The sequence below is a fragment of the Bos taurus genome, chromosome X (assembly GCF_002263795.3).
Source record: "Bos taurus isolate L1 Dominette 01449 registration number 42190680 breed Hereford chromosome X, ARS-UCD2.0, whole genome shotgun sequence".
NCBI lineage: Eukaryota > Metazoa > Chordata > Mammalia > Artiodactyla > Bovidae > Bos > Bos taurus.
In genome coordinates, this window is record NC_037357.1 from 129,870,500 (window position 1) to 129,895,351 (window position 24,852).

Sequence of the window (24,852 nt, forward strand, 5' to 3'; positions counted from 1 at the left end):
GCGACCATTCATCAGGAACGAGAATATGAAGGAGAACCATGCTCATCCCAGGTCTTCTGAGTCTTCAGCAGGAGATGCATCTGCCCAGAAGTGTACCGTTCTAATTTATGGTGCCCAAGAGAAACAGTTTTTCCATTTCAGCCTCACTTCCCCCCATAACAACCTACCACACTGTAGTTGCTACATCATTTGGTACATACAATAGTATTTCTGTTATTATTCATTTCAAACCTGACCCAAACACCACCTAGGTTTCTAGCTGCTGAAGACGATGAAGGTGTTCAACTCCTTGTCATGACAAGAGTAAATCACTTAGCTTGCTATGTTGGCTGGGACAATTCCATGTACTCAATACCAGCTTTTATGTGACGGCGTTCATGTGGTGGACTCGGACAGGTTTTGCAACCCAGCTTTCATCCCACCTTCTGAACAGCCCATCAGGTGCCCTGCTCTGCCCTAGCCAGGTGGCAGCTACATGACCCAAGGTGGCCTGATCACACACCTCTCTGTGGAAAGTGACTTTTGTGGAACAATGTGGAGAGTAACTTGGTACGAGATTTTTCCAGCAGATGGTGGCTTCCTGATCGACAGTGGGTTTTTCCCATCCACTTTTAGCCCTGGAGCTTATTTCCAAGGCTAGGTTGCTGGGCTTTCCATCCTCACACACACTCGTCTTTCCTTACTATAACTTCCTGTTCTGTAGGTTAGCAGAGGTCTGTTTTCTGTTGCTGGCTACCAGCAAACACTGACTCAGCCTCCATCTTAATGCAGCTGTGTGATCTGAATCATCAGAGGAGAATCCCTGATCTTACACAGTGCTGAAAGTGCCTTCTTACCTGTTGCTTGGTATTAAGGCAGTGGAAGCTACTATTACAAAAGAGTAAATATTATTTGGGCTTCTCTGGTGGCTTGGTGGTAAAGAATCTGCCTGTCAATGCAGGACCTGTAGGTTCTATCCCTGGGTCATCAGGAAGACCTCCTGGAGAAGGAAATGGCAACCTACTCCAGTATTCCTGCCTCAGAAATCCCATGGTCAGAGGAGTCTAGCGGCCTACTGTCCATGGGATCACAAAAGAGTGGGACACGACTCAGTGACTAAAGAACAACAATAATTACTTAGTGTGGTTACAGTTCCAGCTCTTTATTCCTTAAGCCTGAGTTTTTTTATAAGGGCCATTTCCTTTTCATTTGTCAGAGATCAACAGAATGGGACAGAGGACAAGTCAATGTTGACAGGGTGAACAGGGAGAGAATGAGAGTCCTGCAAGCATGGATTTTCAAGAGCTCAGGGGTGAGTGACTGGAAGGTTCAGGGTACCCAGAAAGAAGCATGAGTTCACAAAACACTAGGGAGAGGAGAAATGGGAAGAAGAGGAAGCAAGAGACGCTGAAGACAGTCCTCTTTTGCCTTCTTCCTGCTAGCAGCCACCCATGTGCATGGAAGCTGCCACGAGAGGGCACTGCGGGAACTCTGAGAGAGAAGCTAGAAACCAAGGGAAGGAAGGGCCAACTGTGCCTTTCAGCGGTGGAGCTGGGGGACTCCAGCTCAAATTCAGGAGGAAAAGCATTCTAAAAGGACAGTGACAGGGAGAACAAAGGGGGATGTGGAAACTTTTATCACTGTCCAGAAAGACCAACAAATGTGGCGGAGATGGGGGTCCCAGGCACCCGAACAGCAGGAAAGAAGATACTCAGGCCTGAAACCCTGGGCCTGTTGAACCCACTCCTCAAGATTCCAATGCTGGGATTTCCCTTGTGGCCCAGTGGTTAAGACTCCGTGCTTCCAATGCAAGGGACCCAGGTTCCATCCCTGATTAGGGAGCTAAGATCTCATATGCTGCGTAGCGTGGCCAAGAAGTGCTGCGGGCGGGTTCCAAAGCCATTTATCTCCAGGCCAAGGTCCCTGGGTATCCTGGATGGCAGGCTAGGGGACATCCCCAAGGTCAAAGTCATTAGGGCTGGATTATGCATGAGTCTGTGGACCTGCAGTCACAACCTGCCTGTATTGAGAGATGAACTCATGTCCCAAGTCAGCAGGCCCCAAGTCACACTGAAGAGGTTCATCTTTAAGAGGGGTAACACTTTCACTTAAGTGAAGCAAGGACCACCCCCAGAAGTCCCCTGCGTTACTTCCTAGCACCCTCTCCAAGGGTAAACACAAGGCCATCTTCGCCACCATAGATTCATTGCATCTGATCTCAAAACTCATATAAGGGTGTGTTGGGGGGAACTTATATATGGAACCACACAATATGTACTTAGTTGTTGTTTTTTTTTTCTTTTTTACTTTTCAGATGTGCTGTGTGGCTTGTGGGATCATAGTTTCCCAACCAGGTTTGAACCCAGGCCCTTGGCAATGAGAGCATGGAGTCCAACCACTGGACCACCAGGGAATTCCCAGGCTTCTTTTGATCAGTGCCATATTTCAGAAATTCATCAGTGTTCCTGTGAGTAGTATTAGTTTGGTCGTTCTTATTTCTTGCTAATATTTCCCTGAATAAATATACCAGTTTATTTATCCTTTCTACTGAAAAAGGACGCGATGGATATTTGAGTTGTGGAGGGATTGGGGGCAGGAGGAAAAGGGGATGACAGAGGATGAGATGGCTGGATGGCATCACAGACTCGATGGACATGAGTTTGAGTGAACTCCGGGAGTTGGTGAGGGACAGGGAGGCCTGGCGTGCTGTGATTCATGGGGTCGCAAAGAGTCGGACATGACTGAGCGACTGAACTGAACTGAACTGAGTGTGACTATTATAAACAGTGCCATGATGCGTTCCTATGGAGTATATACTCAGGAGTGGAGTCCTGGGTTGGTAAGATGTGCTGTTTTTGGTCATAAACGATGCGTGACCATAAATTAACATATCAAGTCTTCTGTACGATTTTTGTACCCGAAAAAGGCACTTCCAAATGTGTTTTGAGCAACATTGCCAGTGAAATACATATATAGGCTCTCAAAGAAATTACTGAGAAGGAAAGAGTAATTGGTTCTCACCTAATTGCACTGAATCCGCCACCCATCATGGTCTAGAAAGTGGCACAGGGTGGGAGAAACCATAACAAACAAAACCACGACCTAGAAATGGAGAACAATTTCTATAACACTCCCAAACCGACTAGAGATATACATAGGACAGGTTTCGGTAAAAAATAGGCAGATGTAACCTTTCCATTCTAAACCCACTTCGGGGAGCCCTCCTCCGCTCCAGGAGGGGCTCTCACCGCCCCACAACTGTCTCTCAGATAAAAGTCAATTTGCAAACTGTGGTACAGAGTTTTTTCACATATGTGCTAAGGATGGAATTTTTATGAAGCAGGCTAGCATATTTAAAGATGTAAGAGTTCCCCAGAGGTCATAAATAACTACACCAATCTACAACTCCATTTTCCACAGGAAGGAAGAACCCCTATCTGTACACATTTACAGAAATCCCAAATTGCTAACTGCTTTGCTGTTCCCTGGCCACACAGAATGAAGCTGCCTCCATGTAGCACAGGATAAGGCTTTGAGTGGAGACCAAACACAGCGATCTGCATTTGCAGTCACTGTTTCACTGACTTGAAGAAGAAAACGAAAAAGGTTGAAAATATCCCACTTACATGTGGATCTAAAAAGATGACACAAATGAACTTATTTACAAGACAGAAACAGACTCACAGACTTTGAAAACAAACTTATGGTTACCAAAGGGGAAAGGTGAGGGGGAGGGATAAATGAGGAGTTTGGGACTAACATATACACATTTCTATAAAGTAGATAATCAACAAGGACCTACTGTATAGTGCCGGGAACTCTACTCAATATTCTGTAATCACCTATATGGGGAAAGAATCTGGAAAAGAATGGATATATGTACATGTTTAACTAAACCACTGTGCTGTACGTCTGAAATACAATATTGTAAATCAACTCTACCCCAATGTAAAATACAAATAAAATTACAAAAAATAAAAAAATTTGATAGTTCTCTCTCAGAACATAGAATGCTTTTATTTTATGTCTGTTTATTTTGCAGAAACTAATTCACCTGATTTCTTCTGGTCTGATTGGAAAAAGATTTAAACATTGGTCCTGGAAAAGTAAGTTCCAGAAAGCAGTAGTATCAAAGGTGAGAATGTTAGCTGCCAAGTTCTAAACTTCTCAGGAGCCCACACTGCTGCCCAGCTTTTCGCACTGCCATCCCCTCACCCAACTGACTCCTGAAAGGTGCTAAGAGGCTGCTGTCGGGAGGCCATTCTCCATGGGTCTTGCGTGTTTCTGCCCATTTTCTATACAAAGGCGTTGGCAGCTTTTGTTCTGTGCTGTCTTATCAAGGAGAGTGGTGGGGCACACAGCCTGGGAGAATAGAGACAGTATCTTATTTCTCGAGAGCAGATTTGTTTCCTGACAAAGCCAAAAAAACAGTCTCCTTCTAGGGCAAAGTTTGGGCAGGTGGGCTAGTGGTCCCCTTATAAGTGTGGGGCTTTCCTTAACTCAGGACTCCTCAGCTGGGACACAAACTCACCCTGTACCTGGCATCCTTCTGGATGGGCCTCTTTGTTGGCCCACCCGCTGGGAGACTCGGGGTGGGGGGTAAGGGGCAGTGGACTGACCGAGGCCTATGCTACCTGTTGTCCCATGAGAAATAAAGTCTGTCTCTGACCCAGGAGGCTTGTCTTTTCTACTGATACCTAATAAAACTGTGACAGGTCAACTTATTAGCTTTGCAAGTAGGGCTACGGTTCTTGACATCTGAAAACATCTTCAGGTAAAAGAATTCCAGAGTAATCCCACAAGTATTCTGTGCCTGAGGAAAAAAGAAGAGCACCAAAAATATAGGTGACATCAGGCCACGCTAGAGATCAGTGCATTCTTCGGGACGCATCAAGTGCCCGAGCTGAAGGTATTCCTCCTTGTTTAGGAGAGGAGCAGGTGTGATGGGGAAGGGGCAGAAATGAGTGGGAGTTAGTGTCCAGAGGAGGGAGCCCATAACAGCGAGGGGGGAGAGAGTGGGAGAGGATGAATGACAAGGGGAGTTCCATGTTGAGTAGTGGCCAGGGTCCACAGGTATGGGAGTCGTGGCTGAAATATTTGACCTTAGGTTCGCCAAAGGGATCCAATGGGATTCCGTGCTGCTGCAGGCTACAGATCCATGATTATAGGCTGTGGACTGGAATTCGAAACAAGATATTGGTGTTTAACGTCCAAGAAGTTAGTCCCAAAGACTGTGTTCTTGCAGTGGACATGGCAAGGCAGCCCTCTGGGGCTCAAGAAGAATGGTCACATGACATCGGATTGTGTTTTGTTTGGAATCCTAGATAGGCCAAGAGAGGATTTCTTTTTGTCTCATGTAACGTCAAGCAGTGACCAGTGTGGGACAGTGTAGACATGCCACCATGTCATCAGGAACCCAGCTTTCCTCCAGCTGTGTACTCCACCATAGGCTGTGGCCCTTGCCCTCATGGTCACAAGGCAGCTCCCAGAGCTCCTGCCTTCACAATCACATTGCAGGCAGGAAGGAGGGAGGGAAATGGCAAAAGGAGCTGCCAGCTGAGAGCCTTCTTTAATGATCCTTCCTGGAAGCCTCACCAATGACTTCAGTGAGCCCCTCCATCTGTAGGAGAGGTTGGGAAACACAGCCTTTTAGTTGAACACATTGCAGTCCCCCCATATATATTTATACATGGTCATACTGGTAAGGAAAAAGGTGAGAAAGGCTATTGGGTAGGCAACTAGAAGTCTCTGCTACAGATACTAGAGAAATGTGCACTATTACTAAATTTAATTTAAATCAGCTTCATATTGATTTTCTCCCTGTATGTAACATAATTGCAGGCCTCCCTATTTCATTTCAGTTTAACATCTCTTCCTATCACATGGGTTACTGGGGCACTGACTGGCCTTCACTGCACAGCCTCCTCTCTATCTTCCTTTACTCTAAGCCATGACTATGCTCTCAAATTTCCCTGGTCACTGAGGAGACATGGTGGGGGAGGTCTTCTTCAGGTTCTAGCACCGTCATATAATAGAAATCACTTGTGTCGGTCAACTTTTGCCATGTAACAAACCACCCCACATTTTCATTTTCGCACCTTAACATAACCATTTTATAATATTATTATGTCTTACAATTCTGTGGGCTGATTTCACTGAGCCAGGCAGTTCTTCATCTGGTCTCACTAGAAACACTGTTTTGGGGGTTTCTGTAACTAGTAGTTATCCTAACAGATCCCACAGTCCTGTGTCGACTTTCTATGGGAAAAGAACTTCACACTAAACGAAAACAATGTATTTTTCCCCACCATCTTAAAAGGTCGATTTAAGCCCTTGGTACTCCTTCTTCTTGTCTTTTTTTTCTTTTACATAATCCTTCTTATTTAAAAGAAAAAGACAAAGAAGAAGAAGGATACAATGAGTTTCAATATAAAAAATCTTTAAGAAAAAGGCTACAAATTTTAAGGATTAGTAGGTGGACACATTCTCGCTTTCCTTCCTTTTACAGGTCAATGCCTTTGTTGCTTCCAGGGCTAACTGGCAAATATCTGGGGAATCTTCTGTTTGGGAGCTGTCCCGAACCACCTTCCAACCTAGAATCTTAAAACAAAATATACTTTCATCCGCAGGAATGTACACTCAGGATTCATTACCACACAAAGAAGTTCTTGAATTTGGAAGAAAAGAGAAATAGACAAGAGAAAAAGACAAAATAGTCTTTTTTGCAACCTGGTTACTAGCATAATTTTTATTTTAGATAATTCTCCGAGACCGTCAATTCAATAACTTAAGCTAGTTAGCATCATAGTTATGAGGCCTCAGAAAGCAGTCGTGTGTTTCCATAATAGCAAGTAATTTTAAGAATTTTCAAGAATATAAGTTAAAAATAATATAAGTGTTTTCACAGAAAAAAGAATATAAAACACATTTTCTAGCAAAGCAAATAACCATACACATAATTAAACATACAATCAACAACATATTTTCTTACTTAGAAAAACTTAAACCATGACACAAGGTGATTATTTGGATATTATTATTACAAAGGACTTAAATATACAAACTTGGTTGTGAAAGATCTGGCTAAGCCAGTTACGTAAAAGTCTATCTGTGATGTTATAGTTTCCAAGAAGTGCCATAAAAGTCAAATAGTTAAACATTTCTCTGTGTTGCTTTTTTTTTTTGTAATTCTAGAAATGTTACATAAAGTGGTTCACCAAATCATGTAGACACATCACATGTACTGGGGTGGGGAGGGCTGAACTGATACGTCCAAGTTTGATAGACTCAGAAATGAATGAGAAGACACAATGGTACTATATTTAAAGCAAATATCAGTATATCATATAAAGAAAGGCATCTTACAATAATGAGTCTGTTTGAACACCACAATTTTCAGTTTGTATTTCTAAAATGGGGGAGGGGATCTATGATATACTGTCAAAAAACAGAGAACTGACATAAAAGCCAAATATAAAGATATAAAAGATAACAGTAACATTCAACCATCCACGGGTAAAAGGCCATCTGGACATAAGTCTGAGACCAGCAAGACACTGTCCACTGCAATTTCTCCAGTCTTGCCCTCGCCATGTTCAGCTTCAAAAATAATCTAATAAAGGAGAGGGAATAAAAAATTACTTGCAAATATTTAAATCAATGATAAAGTTCCACTATTTAGTTGCTATTAAACTGAACTCAATTCATATGTCCCTATTCCATAGAAACAGGCTTTGACACTGAATATATGGTAATGTATTTTCCAGATGCCTGGTATCTACACTGAGTGAATTACAATCAGAGAAAACAGGGCTCCTGCAACACTTAAAAGAATCTGGAAAGCCCTGGAAAGCTGAGAAGAGTAAAGTTTAAGAGGAAATTTTGGAATTCCTTCCTACTAAGAAAAAAAAAAAAAGCAAAACTAAAGGAATAATACGATTTTCTTTTCAAAACCCAGGCTAGAAGAAATTTAATTATCGTCATGAACCCTCCTACTCCACTGGTGGGAATGCAAATTGGTACAGCCACTATGGAGATCTGTATGGTAGTTCCTTAAAAAACTAAACACACAGCTACTGTATGATAGGCCAATCCCACTCCTGGGTGCCGAGAAAACTGCAGTTCGAAAAGACAGATGCATCCCAATGTTCATTGCAGAGCTGTTTACAATAGCCAAGTTATGGAAGCAACCTAGATGTCCATCGACAGATGAAGGGAAAAGAAGGTGTGGTATAATGGAATATTCAGTTCAGTCCAGTTCAGTTCAGTCGCTCAGTCGTGTCCGACTCTTTGCGACCCCATGAATAGCAGCACTCCAGGCCTCCCTGCCCATCACCAAATCCCGGAGTTCACTCAAACTCACCTCCATCGACTCTGTGATGCCATCCAGCCATCTCATCCTCTGTCGTCCCCTTCTCCTCCTGCCCCCAATCCCTCCCAGAATCAGAGTCTTTTCCAATGAGTCAACTCTTCGCATGAGGTGGCCAAAGTATTGGAGTTTCAGGTTGAGCATCATTCCTTCCAAAGAACACCCAGGACTGATCTCCTTTAGAATAGACTGGTTGGATCTCCTTGCAGTCCAAGGGACTCTCAAGAGTCTTCTCCAACACCACAGTTCAAAAGCATCCATTCTTCAGCGCTCAGCTTTTTTCACAGTCCAACTCTCACATCCATACATGACTACTGGAAAAACCATAGCCTTGACTAGAAGGACCTTTGTAGGCAAAGTAATGTCTCTGCTTTTGAATATGCTATCTAGGTTGGACATAACTTTCCTTCCAAGGAGTAAGCATCCGTTAATTTCATGGCTGCAGTCACCATCTGCAGTGATTTTGGAGCCCCAAAAAACAAAGTCTGACACTGATTCCACTGTTTCCCCATTTATTTCCCATGAAGTGATGGGACCAGATGCCATGATCGTAATTTTCTGAATGTTGAGCTTTAAGCTAACTTTTTCATTCTCCTTTTTCACTTTCATCAAGTGGCTTTTTGTTCCTCTTCACTTCCTGCCATAAGAGTGGTGTCATCTGCATCTCTGAGGTTATTGATATTTCTCCTGGCAATCTTGATTCCAGCTTGTGCTTCTTCCAGCCCAGCGTTTCTCATGATGTACTCTGCATATAAGTTAAATAAATAGGGTGACAATATACAGCCTTGATGTACTCCTTTTCCTATTTGGAACCAGTCTGTTGTTCCATGTCCAGTTCTATCTGTTGTTTCCTGACCTGCATATAGGTTCCTCAAGAGGCAGGTCAGGTGGTCTGGTATTCCCATCTCCTTCAGAATTTTCCACAGTTTATTGTGATCCACACAGTCAAAGGCTTTGGCATAGTCAATAAAGCAGAAATAGATGTTTTTCTGGAACTCTCTTGCTTTTTCCATGATCCAGCGGATGTTGGCAATTTGATCTCTGGTTCCTCTGCCTTTTCTAAAACCAGCTTGAACATCAGGAAGTTCACGGTTCACATATTGCTGAAGCCTGGCTTGGTGAATTTTGAGCATTACTTTACTAACCTGTGAGATGAGTGCAATTGTGCAGTAGTTTGAGCATTCTTTGGCATTGCCTTTCTTTGGGATTGGAATGAAAACTGACCTTTTCCAGTCCTGTGGCCACTGCTGAGTTCTCCAAATTTGCTGGCATATTGAGTGCAGCACTTTCACAGCATCATCTTTCAGGATTTGAAATAGCTCCACTGGAATTCCATCACCTCCACTAGCTTTGTTTGTAGTGATGCTTTCTAAGGCCCACTTGACTTCACATTCCAGGATATCTGCCTCTAGGTGAGTGATCACACCATCGTGATTATCTTGGTTGTGAAGATCTTTTTTGTACAGTTCTTCTGTGTATTCTTGCCATCTCTTCTTAATATCTTCTGCTTCTGTTAGGTCCATAACATTTCTGTCCCCTATTGAACCCATCTTTGCATGAAATATTCCCTTGGTATCTCTAATTTTCTTGAAGAGTCTTTCCCAATCTGTTGTTTTTCTGTATTTCTTTGCATTGATCACTGAGAAAGGCTTTCTTATCTCTTCTTGCTCTTCTTTGGAACTCTGCATTCAGATGCTTATATCTTTCCTTGTCTCCTTTGCTTTTCGCTTCTCTTCTTTTCATAGCTATTTGTAAGGCCTCCCCAGACATCCATTTTGCTTTTTTGCATTTCTTTTCTATGGGGATGGTCTTGATCCCTGTATCCAGTACAATGTCACGAACCTCTGTCCATAGTTCATCAGGCACTCTATCTATCAGATATAGTCCCTTAAATCTATTTCTCACTTCCACCATATAATCATAAGGGATTTGATTTAGGTCATACCTGAATGGTCTAGTAGTTTTCCCTAGAGTCTTCTCTTGTGTTGTTGGAAGAGGGTGTTTGCTATGACCAGTGCGTTCTCTTGGCAAAACTCTATTAGCCTTTGCCCTGCTTCATTCTGTATTCCAAGGCCAAATTTACCTGTTACCCCAGGTGTTTCTTGACTTCCTAATTTTGCATTCCGGTCCCCTGTAATGAAAAGGATATCTTTTGTGGGTGTTAGTTCTAAAAGGTCTTGTAGGTCTTCAAAGAACCTTTCAACTTCAGCTTCTTCAGCGTTACTGGTTGGGGCATAGACTTGCATTACTGTGATATTGAATGGTTTGCCTTGGAAAGAACAGAGATCATTCTGTTGTTTTTTAGATTGCATCCAAGTACTGCATTTCGGACTCTTTTGTTGACCATGATGGCTACTCCATTTCTTCTAAGGGGTTCCTGCCCACAGTAGTAGATATAATGGTCATCTGAGTTAAATTCGCCGATTCCAGTCCATTTTAGTTCTCTGATTTGTAGAATGTCGATGCTCACTCTTGCCATCTCTTATTTGACCACTCCCAATTTGCCTTGATTCATAGAAGGCAATGGCACCCTACTCCAGTACTTTTGCCTGGAAAATCCCATGGATGGAGGAGCCTGGTAGGCTGCAGTCCATGGGGTCACTAAGAGTCGGACACAACTGAGTGACTTCACTTTCACTTTTCACTTTCATGCATTGGAGAAGGAAATGGCAACACACTCCAGTGTTCTTGCCTGGAGAATCCCAGGGATGGGGGAGCCTGTTGGGCTGCCGTCTATGGGATCGCACAGAGTCGGACACGACTGAAGTGACTTAGTAGTAGTATGGATCTAACATTCCAAGTTCCTATGCAATATTGCTCTTTACAGCATCAGACCTTGCTTCTGTCACCAGTCCATCCACAACTGGGTATTGTTTTTGCCTTGACTCCATCCCTTCATTCTTTCTGGAGTTATTTCTCCACTGATCACCAGTAGCACCTACTGACTGGGAGTTCCTCTTTCAGTATCCAATCATTTTGCTTTTTCATACTGTTCATGAACTCCACGTTCAAGGTCAGGAGGGGCGGTGGTGAGGAGATACCCCTCATCCAAGATAAGGAGCAGTGGCTGCACTTTGCTGGAGCAGCCGTGAAAAGATACCACATGTTCAAGGTAAGAGAATCCCAAGTAAGACAGTAGGTGTTGCAAGAGGGCATCAGAGGGCAGACACACTAAAACCATAATCACAGAAAACTAGTCAATCTAATCACACAGACCACAGCCTTGTCTAACTCAATGAAACTAAGCCATGCTGTGTGGGGCCACCCAAGATGGGTGGGTCATGGTGGAGAGGTCTGACAGTATGTGGTCCATTGGAGAAGGGAATGGCAAACCACTTCAGTATTCTTGCCTTGAGAACCCCATGAACAGTATGAAAAGACAATGGAATATTACTCAGCCATAAAAAAGAATGAAATAATGCCATGTGCAACAATATGGATGGATCTAGTTGGTCCTACTGAATGAAGTAAGACATAGAAAGACAAATGTGATATGATTTATATATGGAATCCAAAAAAATAGTGGTAAAAATAGTACATATAAACTTATTTACAAAACACAGCCACAGACATAGAAAATAAACATGGTTACCAAAGGGGACAAGGGTAGGGAGGGATAAATTGGGAGATTGGGATTAATATATATACACTATCATATATAACCCTGATGGTCTTTTGGTTAGGACATGGAGCTTGCACTGTCAGGGCCCAGGTTCAATCCCTGGACCAGGAACTAACATGGATGGACCTAGAGAATATCACATTAAGTGAAGTAAGTCAGACAAAGAAAGACCAACACCGTATGATACCAGTCATATGTGGAATCTAAAATATGACACAAATGTGGACTTCCCTGGCAGTCTAGTGGTTAACACTCTGCACTCCCAATGCAGGGGGCATGGGTTTGATCCCTAGTCAGGGAACTAAGATCCTACATGTGGCACATTGGGGCCAAAACATAAATAAAATAAAATATGAGACAAGTGAACCTATCTACAAAACAGAAACAGACTCACAGACAGAGAGAACAGACTTGCGGTTACCAAGGTGGGGTGGGGGAGGGGTGGATTGGGAATTTGGGGTTAGGAGAAGGCAGCGGCAACCCACTCCAGTACTCTTGCCTGGAAAATCCCATGGACCGAGGAGCCTGGTAGGCTGCAATCCATGGGGTCTCGAAGAGTCAGACATGACTGAGCGACTTCACTTTCACTTTTCACTTTCACGCATTGGAGAAGGAAATGGCAACCCACTCCAGTGTTCTTGCCTGGAGAATCCCAAGACGAGGGAGCCTGGTGGGCTGCCGTCTGTGGGGTCGCACAGAGTCGGACACGACTGAAGCGATTTAGCAGCAGCAGCAGCAGCAGCAACTGCAGCAGATGCAAACTATTAGGGAATGGATAAACAGCAGGGTCCTACTGTAGGGCACGGGGAACTCTATTCAGTACCTTGTGATAAACCATAATGGAAAAGATTAGGAAGAAGAATTACAGTTAGATCCCCTACATATGAGCTTTCAAGTTTCTAGCTTTCAGAGATGCGAACCTACGTTCCATTCATGTCAGGCGTGAGTGACATTCCAGCTCGTCCTCTGTCTCCTATTGCTGATGATCCTTCAGCTCTACCATCTCCCACCTCCTCTCCCTCCTCCATCGGTAACTCTTCTTGCCTGTCCACTTGAAGCCAGCCCCTGTGTGCCAGCTGTTGTACTGCACTACTGTGCTTTTTGAGGTACTGTACTGTAAGATTTAAAATGTTTTCTTTATTTTCCGTGTTTTTTTTTATGTATTATTTGTGTGAAAAGTATTATAAACCTATTACAGTACAGTACTATATAGCCAATTGATTTAGATGGGTACCTTGGCTAAATTTGTTGGACTTACAAATGTGTTCTAGGAACAGAACTCATTCATATGCAGGGGACTTACTGTATATAGAGGTAGAACTGAATCACCTGTACAGCAGAAATGAACACAACATTATAAATTAACTATACTTGAATAAAATAAATATTTTGGAAAATGACCTTTTAGTTTCCATTCATTGTGATAAGTGCTGGGCACAAAATCAATGAGCAGGATGTGCTTTTATGTAGTAAGGAATTTAGGGCCTGGTTTGGAAGGAAGTTGGTGGGAGGAGCCTGACACATGAGCAGTTCATTTCCACAGAATATGATATGCCTGCATCTGACAAGTATTATCATTAGTTGTGCTGTTAAATACCTTGCCTATTTCACTCCAGAATATAAGCTCTTAAGTGGAGGGGAAAGTCTTATTCATCTCTGTAGCCCCAAGGCCTAGGTACTTCAGTAAGTGTTTTGCTTTGTTAAATCACTGAAAAAGAATGTAAATAATCTCATTTTATACAGTTTTCCACTTACGCTTTTGGGAGTATCAATTCCGTGATACAGCTGAGTTTTCCCCATCCTCCACAGTTCATCGGTGCTCCAGGTTTTCTCCCAGGCCAGGGCATTGTTCCTATTTTTCACAAACACTCTAAGCTTCCCTACTTTGTTTCCAGCCAGCCGGTAATGAAAGAGCAAACAGAAGTTGCTGTGGGGTTGCAGGTTGGGGAGGAGAAGTTTCAAATGGCTTATGTCCTTCTTCTGACCCGTCAGGGCTGAAACAGCCATATAGTAGCCAACAGCTGGAAGAGAAGAAAAACCCCCAGTTAATGAGGCCATTGCAAAGGGTTGGCTACAGTGAATAAAATAGCTGTTAAAAAATGAACCCTAGGTGCCTACAGGGAAAGCTCAAGTCCTTTTCATTTCAAATATTTAGGAACAAAATTTTCATGCTAACATGAATTTTAGAATCCTAGGGCTGAAATTCTTTGTTCTGTAGAGAAGGAAACTGAGAGTTAGAGAAACTGAGGAATCTGCTCACATTCACAAAGCTTGGTAGTGGTAGGTATGGGGTAAGAATCTAATTTAATGGTCTTTGAGCACTGTAGATAATTTTCAGCTAACAGAAAACAATGGAGTATTACTCAGCCATTAAAAAGAATACATTTGAATCAGTTCTAATGAGGTGGATGAAACTGGAGCCTATTATACAGAGTGAAGTAAGCCAGAAAGAAAAACACCAATACAGTATACTAACACATATATATGGAATTTAGAAAGATGGTAACAATAACCCTGTTTACGAGACAGCAAAAGAGACACTGATGTATAGAACAGTCTTTTGGACTCTGTGGGAGAGGGAGAGGGTGGGATGATTTGGGAGAATGGCATTGAAACATGTATAATACCATATATGAAATGAGTCATCAGTCCAGGTTTGATGCACGATACTGGATGCTTGGGGCTGGTGCACTGGGACGACCCAGAGGGATGGTACAGGGAGGGAGGAGGGAGGAGGGTTCAGGATGGGGAACACGTGTATACCTGTGGAGGATTCATGTTGATGTAGGGCAAAACCAATACAATATTGTAAAGTTAAAAAATAAAATTAAATTAAAAAAAAAAGAAACTAATTAAAAAAAAGAAGAAGAAAATTTGTGTTCCAGAACTTTCCACCTGCACTGAGTTGTATATAAGATGGCTAGCTGGTTAGGTGGGTCCACAGTGTGGTATTTAATTCACAACATACATGAATTTGTACTAACGGTATCATGGAGCTGAGCCACCATGTGCAATGTATCACTCCAAGTTCTGTTAGAAGATGGCAGGAACGCAGATCACCTTCTGTTTCTCAGGACCTTTTCCCAAGAATTTTGTAACCAGTGTAGTGGATGTTTGCTCATCTGCAGCCTTCTGGTCGTGGCTTTGATGGACTTGGACAAAAACTCTCTTAGGGTGGGGTTTGAAGAAGTTGACAGAAAGAAGATATTCCTCTAGAAGCCAGGAGAAAGACATGGTGGGTGGGTGGAGTTTTCTGGTAGTCCAACTCCTAGAGACATTCTCAGGGCCCAGATTGACATTGCTCTAGTTTTCATTGGACCCAGAGACTGCCTGGTCTTCTTTCCCAGTTAGTAAGTTTGCCAGATTCAGAGAATAAAAGTGCAGAATGCCCTGTGGAGTTTGCATTTCACATAAACAACATGTCTGAGATATACTAAAAAGCATGTGCTGATTATCTGAAATTGGGGCATCCTACATTTTATCTAGCAGCTCTACTAGCTACAGTCTTTTGTGACCCACTGTGGTAGGTTTCCCTTTTACTCCAGTTCAAGCCCACTTTGATCTGTCCTTGAGATTTCAGCCTTCTAAAAATGCTGATTCATCCCGTGTTGGGTGAACCTCAGGGTTATTTGCAAATCAGGTGTTTGTAAATAGGGAACTTCTATCCTCTCCCTTAATCCCATGTTCTAACAGGAATTTTTGTTAGGAGATACCCAGGTTTCCTGATTGCATGTAAGGGCTTGCAAGGAAGGCTCTCAGGGAGGAATCAGTGTCAAGGAAGGATCTAGAAGGATCTTTTACCTGAGGGCTGGGCATATACCTCTCCAAAGAAACACTTTGATGGGTAAAGAACCAGATTTCCTGAAAGTATAACAGTTATTTCTAATTACAGAGTCAGCTTTAAATGACCAAAATTCTATTTATGCTCCAAATGGGATCTGCCATCCAAATGCTCTGCCTCAAAGGAAGTTAGAGCCCATCAATAGTAGACAGTGGAAAGTAGGCAACTCAGAGCTTCAGCAGAGAAAAATTCAAGGTTAATTGGAATGAAAGAAATCCTCCAGCGATAGGTGGGCAAGTCCAGTCCAGGAGTTCAGAGTGCTGATCTGCTGCTCATTATGATTTCAGTGCTCTGAGAGGTGACGCTCCTAAAACTCCAGGTTTAGGGAGAGGTCATATTAATATTTCCTTTCCAGATTCCTTTCCCCCTCCTCCTAAACTCAAAAGACAACCACAGAGCACCATAGCTGGTAAACTGGGGAAAAGAAACAACTTCCTTCTACCTTTTCCCAAATACTCTTTATCCTTATACAAAGTCCTACATCTGTGTTTCATGAGCAGGGGAGTGAATACGGAAGAGGTTTGCTGGAGAATCCTTTACGGGGTAGGCGGGTGAGAAATGGACTAAGTCAATCATTTATCAGGGGAGACTTGGGAAGGTCTAAAAGCTTCCAAACGTGACAAACAACCCTGACTTCACAAGCAATGAGAACAATTACCCTTGAATCATTGGATAGCTTTAATTCCAGGACCAGACCACAGGACATGGATCAGTAAAGACTACATACCACTATCTCCGTCCGCAGGATTCCAGTTGAAATCATCTCCTATATCCTGTTTCCAGCCACAGATGCCATGGTCAAAGGTGCAGTCAACTGAGATATTTAAATCTGCTAAGAAAGGGATCATTCAGCATCATTTAGCAGATTAGGAAATGTTTTAACATTGGGAGCTTTGGAAGGCGTGGCCATGTTTGCAGTTGCTGTCAAGAGTTTAGGGAATTTGGGACTAAAAGATGCAAACTATTATCTATAGGATGGGTAAACAACAAAGTCCTACTGCATAGCACAGGGAACTATACTCAATATCCTATGACAAGCCATAATGGGAAAGAATGCAAACATAAATATATACCTATAATGTATAACTGGATCACTCTGCTGTGCAGCAGAAACTAACACAACATTATCAATCAAATATATTTCAATTAAAAACAAGTTTAGCTAAGTATGGCCATCTTGGTATCCATTTTGTTTGGCCCTGCAGTCTGCGAGGGCCTTAAGCTGGCATTAGCCCTCACGCAAGTGCAAGCCCTAGATAAGAGCCCACGGAGTCACTCGTAAAAGCGAGTTCCTTGTATGACTTTCCCAACGTCCCCTGTGACTGACACCCTCCCCTGCTTCCCAGGGCCTTGTGTCTGCCTTAGATAAGACCTCCCTGAAGCTTACTAACACCTCAATTGTTTTCATTGGAATCCATCAATGCAACCTTAGCCCAACAAGCCCAAAGCACTACACACACATGGACCCTCAGAGAGGCGTGTGCCCCACGTTCTGCCTGGACTTCCCTCTAGGGCCCCTGGAGGCCATGCCATGTCGTTTCCCATGACCTGGAGTAATAAACTTGTCTATTTAAATTTCTTTTGTGGTCTTTTGTTGAACCATCTGGCACCCAGGGGCTCCATCTAACAAATGTTCATTTAACAAATCCTAACAACTGCGTGGAGTACAGGGTCAGCTAGAACAACCTTTGACCCAGTGCCTCCAGTTACTTTTATGTAGATTGGGGTCAGCAAACTAACATCCTGGCCCACTGCTTGGTCTTGCAAATAAAGTTTTATTGAAACACACCACGCCTATTCATTTACATATTGACTGTGGCTGCTTTTGAGCTGCAGTGATAGAGCTGACAGATGCAACAGAGAGTGTATGGTTCACAAAGCCTGAAATATTCAGCCTCTGGCCCTTTACAGAAAAAAGTCCTGACCTCTGATGTAGGTGTCAGAAATTACCACTGGGAAAAAGAGGAAAGACTGAGAGGTTTCTGATTTGTAACGAATACCAGACTCTGGCTTGGAATGGGGGGCTTTTGCAGTTTATACTAAAGAATAAAGGAAGGGCAAAGAAAGGGGAAAAGCTAAAGAGATAAGGGGCAGCAACTGGTTGTTGACGCATTAATGATTTGCAAAGCATTTTCACGTACATTACATCATTTGATGTGGCTGCCACAAAAATTCTACAATCGTGCCCATTTTCAAGAAAGTAAAACTGAGAGTCATAAATGATTTGACCAAGTCCTCCAAACACTGAGGGCTGGAACTAGACCTGACTCCTAAACTAGATTGGAATCCAGGCTGTCCATCTACATATATCTTAAGCCAGTACAAACACACAGCCTCTTTTCTCACTTTCCTTTCTTCTTAACCTGTATTTTCCCCTATTCCAGAAAAGATGTTTCAGTCTAACTTCTAAAATTAAAAGATGCCAGGTAATGCTTGCTTCCATTCTTCAATATTCTTTATGAGTGCTATTACTCCTAAAATATACTCACTCCTAATATATGTTCCTTACCTTTGTGTTTCAGATGGGATGATGTAGTTTTTCTTTGGACCAGAACCAGATCAACTTCACTTGCTTCATTCCCCTTAGGAGCTAACAATGAACACTTGATCAGTAAAAAGAAATCCCTAAAGCCCCACATACTAAGAAGGTATGAATCAATGAACAAAGATGGTTTATCATATATGGCTTATCATACATAGCTGGCTATTTATAACCATGGGCTCCACATTCACAGATTCAACCAATGACAGGTTGAAAATATTTTTTAAAAAAATCCAGAAAGTTCCAAAGAGGAAATCTTGAATTTGCCTTGCATACGAGGAAACCATTTACACAGCATTTACATTGTATTAGGTCTTTTAAGTAATCTAGAGACTACTTAAAGTATAGGGGAGGATGTGTTTAGATTATATATGAATACTGCACTGTTTTATATAAACCTTGAGCATCCATGGATTTTTGTGTCTGCGGGGGTTCCTGGGACCAATCCCCCAGGGATACCAAGGGACAGCTGTGTTCTACTTACAGAGTATGTTACAGCAGTGTTTCCCTAACATTTCCAAAGCATTCATATTGGTGCCAGTTTCTGCATCTAGAACATCTTTTTTGAAAGGTGCCCCCAGTGGACCTCATTAGGCATCACCTAACTAACCTAAACACAGCATATTAAAAAGCTGAGACATGACTTTGCTGACAAAGATCCATATGGTCAAAACTATGGTTTTTCCAGTAGTCATATATAGATGTAAGAGTTGGACCATAAAGAAGGCTGAGCACTGAAGAACGGATGCCTTCAAGCTGTGGTTTTGGAGAAGATTCTTGAGAGTCCCTTGGTCTGCAAGATCAAACAAGTCAATCCTAAAGGAAATCAATCCTGAATAGTGGGTGGAAGGATTGATGCTGAAGCTCCAATACTTGGGCCACCTGATGGGAAGAAGTGACTCCTTAGAAAAGACCTTGATGCTGGGAAAGATTGAAGGCAGGAGGAGAAGGGGACAACAGAGGATGAAACGGTTGGATGGTATCACTGAGTCAATGGACATGAGTTTGAGTAAGCTCCAGGAGATGGTGAAGGACAGGCAAGCCTGGCATGCTGCAGGCCATGGGGTCGCAAAGAGTTGGACACTACTGAGCGAGTGAACAACAATAACAACAACAATGGGGCGAGCACAGACAAGGCAAAATAGAGAGGGAGCAACAGATGCCTGGTGAGAATGGAAGGGAAAGTCCCAGGCTGGGTCAACATGGAAATCCCCCTTCAGGGGCCGAGGCTGACGATGGCTCTGCACAGTCACTGGTGACAATGGTGATTCTCTAGCTCATGTAGAAAACTGAAGCTTAAGCTCTATATAGAATGTTCCTCTATTTTACCTTTTAAAATTATAACCACACAACTCTGACATTCTCCTTTCACTGAGTGTGCCTGTAAAAAGTGCCTTCAAGAAGGAAAAAGGTAGAGCTTAGCAGATCTACCTGGGTGGGGGGTGGATCTCTCGGAGATTTAGGGGTGCGCTGCACCCAGAGCTGGGCAACCAGATGACCCAGCTGGCAGGACAAGCAGGCTTCCTTGGTCAGGAGCAGAAGGAGGGGCTGCATCAAATAGGACACCTCCTGGGTAAGTGGAAAGGGCTGACCTGTGCATCCCACAGCAGCAAATGTGATTTTGTATCTGCAGAAGATGTTAGTTTCCAGACCGTATAGAGAACCTTGCTTCTTAAGATTTAAAGCTGACCCCATCTTACATAGGCTTCCCTGGTGGCTCAGACAGTAAAGAATCTGCCTGCAATGTGGGAGACCAGGGTTCGATCCCTGGGTTGGGAAGATTCCCTGGAGTAGGGATTGGCTACTCATTCCATAGGCAGAGGAGCCTGGCGGACTGCAGTCCATGGGGTGGTAAAGAGCTGGACACGACTGAGCGACTAACTGTCACACTTCACTTCACCGTCTTAGTTATGGCATCTTCCTCTTTCCTGTCATTTGCCAGGGAAAACTACAATTCACTTTTCATAAGATGCATAAATTAACAAAAGTCATACTTGATACTCACAGAACACATCTCCATGAAGGCTTTGCTCCTGTTGCACATGGTTCTCATCTCTTTTCTCATCCTCCAGCCTCTCTTTCTTTCTGTTTTCATTCCTCTTCTTTTCTCCGTGAGGGTTCCCATCTCTGGAAATGCTCTCTTCAGAGCTGAAGGGCTCCGAGTCAACCTTTGTGGTGGGCGTCCCTCTGGGTTCTGCGATGTTTTTCATTTTTACCTTCTTTCTCATGCTATTCTTGTGAGCAAGCAACTTCTTAATTCTGTCCTTGATGGTACCAGGTGCTCTGAGGAGTTCTTTCACAGAATTTTCTGGGATAACTGAAACCAACAGTAAAAGAGAAGTTCCACATTGACCAATAATCAGATCTCTCACAAAAACGGAGCATTTAAAAAATGTCAAAGTGCAGTCAATGAATGCTTCCAGAATCAACACATATGAGGCTCAATCATCTGATATTTTAGAAAGAACTGCATTTGCATCTGTTTTAAGTGGTTCCAATGGTTACAGCAGGATCTTAACTACCTTAATCGTTCAAAGACAAACCTTCGTTTTGCTTCATAAACTATGATGATGAAATACCTGCTCCTACTAAGCTGGGTTACAGATCACAATGTGATGAATTTTCCAGAATCCTCTAATATTTCTGCTTTCACACTGGTATTTGTCAAAGCTACTCTTGCCCAGGGAGCCCTGTAATTTGTTTAAATGTGATGTTAAAAAATTATAGCTAGCATTATGTTGAACCATATGTACATTGCCAATAAGGAGCCATTTGTGACCTACAAAAATGGTGACTTTTGATTCAGTGTACACATATCTTTGAATTTCTTCACCTCAACCAACTAGTATCAAAAGCTAAATGATTTTCCTTATTGATTATTTATAGAGAGGCATCTATATTTAGTTTTACATTCATTTCGTATTTCTCACCACTAAATTAAATTCTTTTTTAAAATGCATCTTTGTAATAGACTGACAGACATAGAAAGCAAATATATGATTACTAAAGGGGAAAGGGAAGGAGAGATAAAATAGGAGTTTGGGATTAACAGATACACACTACTACTATATGTAAAATAATCAATAAGGACCCTAGTATATAGCACAAATCCCTGGTCGGGGAACTAAGATTCCCACATGCTATGGAGCAACTAAGCCCACGTGCCACAACTAGAGACTCCGTGTTCTGCAATGAAAGATTCTGTATGCTGCAACTAAGATCTGACACAGCCAAATAAATAAATAAATGACAAGTTGACTTTAAAAAAATGCTAGGATAAAAAGAGGGCATTTATAAGGTTAAAATGGGTGAATACATGTCAATTACTAAGATCAGTGGCCAACATATATTGGGCCTGTGTTTACTATTATTTTTAGAATTCGTCACCAGAATATCGAAAATCTTCTACTAAGTTAAATTCTTTTCCAGATCATACCTCTTCTGCTTGTGTTATTACTGAAGGAAAAAGTATGGGAATGGCCTCGTTGTACTCACACCTATATTCTTGAATATGCTCTGTAAAATGTGAACTTCTAATGATTAAAGCTTATGTTCAATGACTAAAGAAGCTGCTTTCCAATGGGAGCCATGATTGAATTTTGGTAAAGAAGCCACTGTCACTATTACTCCTCCTATGTGTGCATGGTTATAGAGCATTTAATACATTCTGGGTTGGAGTTATGCCCTACACATGGATGCTTATTTATTATGTATGGATTATTTCATGTAATAGCCAAAACAGTATTAAAGGTCAGATACTATTATGAGCTTCCCAGGAGACATAAAAGACACAAGTTCAATCCCTGGGCTGGGAAGATCCCCTGGAGAAGAGCATGACAACCCACTCCAGTTGCCTGGAGAATCCCATGGACAGAAGAGCCTGGCAGGCTATAGTCCATAGTGTTGCAAAGAGTCTGATATGACTGAAGCAACTTAGCATGCACGCACACACTATTTTGAAGAGAGAAACTGAGATCCTGAAAGGTTAGTTTGCTCTCAGACCATAGGCAGTAGGCTAGGGAGCCAGGAATCAAGCCAAGGCAATTTGATTCCAGAAGCCATGCTCTTGGTAACTAAATGACACAGTGTCCTTTCTTAAATTGACTGTTACTAACCAAGTTTGGTAGTACTAGAGTTTTGATTTCCTTAGAATGACGTATAGCTGCTGTCAAACTAAGACCACATTATCTAATGGTGCATTATTAATACCCACATATTCCCTGGTGGCTCAGATGGTAAAGAATCTGCCTGCAATGCAGGAGACCCGGGTTTGATCCCTGGGTTGGGAAGATCCCCTAGAGAAGAGAATGGCTACCCACTCCAGTATTCTTGTCTGGAGAATTCCATGGACACAGGAGCCTGGTGGGCTACCATCCATGGGGTTGCAAAGAGTCAGATATGACTGAGAGACTAATACAAACACACACGTATAAGAGCAGTAAAAGAATACACACATCCACATTTAGGTTGCATTGTTCTTTGGATACAGATGGTGCATAAGGATAATTGACTAACTCCTCTTCTGTACTGCCATCTAAGGTCTGGACTTTTTCAAAAACAATACACTCATAATAAAAGCTACTTTATTATTATATACAAGCAGTTCACACAGATACAAATGTATTTTACAACACAGCATTTTATAATGCTGAACACTAATTAGATGTGATTCTCTCATTTTTCTATGACTTTTCTTTGCACGTAAGGGTGGATTTTGGTCATCCTTTAAGCAATGTTTGTTAAGACGTTAAGATCAATTTTCAAAAGAGACATGGCTGTTTATTTTACAGAGAATCAATCAAAGCAGAATGGAAAGGACTGGGCAAATAACATAGTGAGTGACCCGAAGATAGTTTTCTTCTGTAAATAAACATTTTGGCAAAAGACTAGAGAAATGATTCTGCTGCAGAATGGACAGCAACAAAATTAATGATTTTTCAGATATCAAACAGAACATTGTGATAAGTTTGAGGTTTTGAAGAATCAAGAAAAATTTGTTTTAAACTGCTCCCCTAAATAAGCTTAGAGTTGGATGACCAAAGAAAAGAAAAGTTTTCTTAGCATAAGAAATGTTTAGGTTGACCAAAATAACAAACAGCTCATTAACAAACAGCTCATGCAACTCTATGTCAAAAAAAACAAAAACAAAAACAAGCCAATCAGAAAAATGGACATTTCTTAAAAGAAGACATGCAGATGGCCAAAAACCACATGAGAAGATGCTCAACATCACTAATTATCAGAGAAATGCAATCAAAACTACAACGAGGTATCACCTCATATCAGTCAGAATGTCCATCATCAAAAAGTCCACAAACAGTAAATGCTGGAGAGGGTGTGGAGGGAAGGGAAGCCTCCTATACTGTTGGTGGCAATGTAAATTGATACACCACTGTGGAGAACAGTATGGAGAGTACTTTAAGAACTACAAACAGAACTACCATATGATCCTGCAATCCCACTCCTGAGCATGTATCCAGAGAAAACTGTAATTCAAAAATATACATGCACTGCTAAGCTCATAGCACTATTTACAACAGCCAAGACATGAAAACAACCTAAATGCCCATCAACAGAGGGATGCATAAAGAAGAGGTGGCACATATATACAATGGAAAACTACTCAGCCACACAAAAGAACACAGCAATGCCATTGGCAGCAACATGGATGGACCAAGAGATGATCATACTAAGTGAAGTCAGTCAGGTAGGGGAAGACAAATTTCATATGATAGTACTTATACGTGGAATCTAATTTTAAAAAGTGATACAAATGACCTTATTTACAAAACAGAAACAGACTCACATATTTCAAAAACAAATCTATGGTTATCAAAGGGGAAAGGTGGAGGGGTGGATAAATTAGGAGGCTGAGATTAACATACACTCACTACTATATATATATATATATATATATATATATACACACACACACACACACACACACACATATATACCTGAGTCACTTTGCTGTACACCTGCAACTAACACAACATTGTACACAAACTATACTTCAGTAAAATTTAAAGACTGTTTGGGTTGATGGGGGATTTACAATCTCTAAACACTGGGCTACAATAACAAAAAACATGGGTTGCAAACAGCTACCCACTTGCTCGCTTAAAAACAGTGCCTTCATTTGGACGTTGGTGACACACTGTTGTTTCAAGAGGGAGCCAGTGATTAAGAAGGAAGCACTCCAGGTCTGTTTTGGCCAGTTCTTCCTAATCTCTGTGATTCTTTGGTCTGGGGACAGGGATGAGTACGTGGAGGTGAGTTGAGTTGCTCCCTTACTGACACAAGTGTTTTTCCAGTGAACCTTTTTTCTCTATGCACAGCATTTTTCTGCATTTATTTTTACAGGATTTCAGAGTCAGGAGGAGCTAGACCTTAATGAATATGATTGAAACTGTGCTAATAACAGTCTGAGCCAGAGCTAACTTTATTGAGCATCTACTATGTGCCTGGCCGAACTAAGCTCTCTGTCTATACTACCTCAT

At 42.1% G+C, this 24,852-nt stretch overlaps 1 pseudogene; it reads right to left on the minus strand.

Moving 5' to 3' along the window:
• Nucleotides 1–7,191: 7,191 nt before the first annotated feature.
• LOC782196 (epidermal growth factor-like protein 6) overlaps nt 7,192–24,852 on the minus strand; it is a 41,473-nt pseudogene continuing 23,812 nt past the window's right edge.